This window comes from Gekko japonicus, unplaced genomic scaffold (genome assembly GCF_001447785.1).
Source record: "Gekko japonicus isolate JY-2015 unplaced genomic scaffold, Gekko_japonicus_V1.1 scaffold2032, whole genome shotgun sequence".
Taxonomy (NCBI): domain Eukaryota; kingdom Metazoa; phylum Chordata; class Lepidosauria; order Squamata; family Gekkonidae; genus Gekko; species Gekko japonicus.
Window position 1 is genome coordinate 323,680 of NW_015177080.1, and position 2,086 is coordinate 325,765.

Here is a 2,086-nt window from a genome sequence, read left to right on the forward strand (position 1 = left end):
TAAAGAAAGAACAATTTAAACTCTTAGCATTTGCAGATGATGTGGCATACATTTTAGAGAATCCAATGGAAACAGCAAAGATTCTGATAAAGAAAATTAAAGAATTTGGAGAACTAGCGGGTTTTAAGATAAATACGGATAAGACCAAAATAATAACAAAGAATATGGATGAAAGAACAAAGCAAAGATTGCTGGAAATTACTGACCTGGGAATAATAGTGACTAACAAATGTAGCTCACTGTATGAAGATAACTACAAAGAATTATTTCAAAAACTAAACAAGACCTGGAAAACTGGAAAGATTAAAAAATATCTATGATGGGAAGAATGGCTATTATGAAAATGAATATTTTACCCAGGTGGATGTTTTTATTTCAAAGTATACCAATTCTACAAAATCAAGAGCTGTTTAAAGAGCTGGATAAAATTACGACAAGGTTTATCTGGCAAGGGAAGAAAGCGCGTATAAGCTTAAAGATGCTACAAGAGGGGCGGAGCTTGGCGTCCTAACATGGTAGACGCATAGAGGACTGGCTCCTCCACCTCACCCTCGAAAATCTGGAAAACAACCTAGGCCATCTATTTTTTCCTTATTAATTTAACAAATGGGAAAAACCGGAGCATATAGGGCAGCCAAAAACACTGCTAAAGCTCAACAACTAACGAAATTCCTGGCTAAAAATGTATCTCCGAGACTGGCCGGTAGCACACCAGAAAGAGATCTTAAAATGGCCGATGCTCAAGATCTCGAGAACAATGAAGACGACGGCTCAGTGCTATCCAGGCACGAATTTCTAATAACAATCAGACAACTGGAAACAACAATTGCTGAACAAATCCGACTGGCTGTTCAACTGCTCAGAGGCGAGTTGAAAACCATCACCACTACTCTCTCTGAAGTGTCGCAAGCAGCAGAGACAGCCCTCGAGGCAGCCATTACAGCTCAGGATGAAATCCAAAGCTTACAGAAATCGGAGGATTGGGCCGCAACTAAAATCATGATGATCGAAAATAAACTACGAGAACCCAACCTCAAATTTTGTAACGTGCCCGAAGAAGCTGAGGGTGAGTCTGAGCTAAGAATTTACATTGCCTCGTGGCTATAAAAAATTTTGAACTTAGAAGACAACGTGGCCCTTATCGTAGACAAAGCTTACCGTGTCGGCCCCCCATCAAGAAAGAACGCCAAATATCCATGAGATATAGTAGCAAGCTTCCCGGATAGCCGCACAAGGGAATGAATCCTTAAAATGTCTAGAGACAACAAAGGTCTCCCGTTGCACAACGACAAAATCTTAGTCTTATTGGACCTCTCCCAAGAAACATTACAACACAGAAGAAACCTACGGCCTCTAACCCAGAAACTACAAGATAACAAAATTCGTTACTGATGGTCTTCTCCCATCGAAGTCCAAGTCGTACATCAGGGACAGCGTTTAACAGCGAGCGATCTGGATTCCGGCTCTGAACTTCTCAAGTCTCTGGGAATTGATGCTGATCTTCCCCAGTCACCTCCACAGCCAAAAGATAATTTTCCCCCTGATGCAAATGGATCTGCGCTTCAAAGAAGATGGCTTAGTGTCCACCGCTGATAAAACCATCCCGTTAAGAAGCATTAACTTACAGAAATCTTTTATATGCAGTATGATGCTTAAATATGTTTCCCTAATTTAAAGTTAAGATAATTTAGTCACATATATTAGTTTATAGCATTGTCTTATTTTTTATTTAAATATATTTGAAGGTGCAGTCAACCTATATTTAAGTTTGAATCACAATGATTAAAGGTGATGTTAACCTACCTCATTTTATTTTATCAGTAGCTGGGAATCCTTTTTTAAAGTTAATATTAAGGGTGAATTTAAACTATTTTAATTTTTTTAAGTGAATTTATATTTTTAATATTATATAACACCACAGGTATAGTAATAATACAACACTAGTCACTCTATTACTGTTTGGAAATTAGATATTTGTAGGTGCAGTTCACCTATAAATATATTTGACTTTTATTGTTTAAGGGTGATGTCAACATACCTTATTTCACTTTAATAGTAATTAGCACCTTTAAACTTTGTTTGAGCC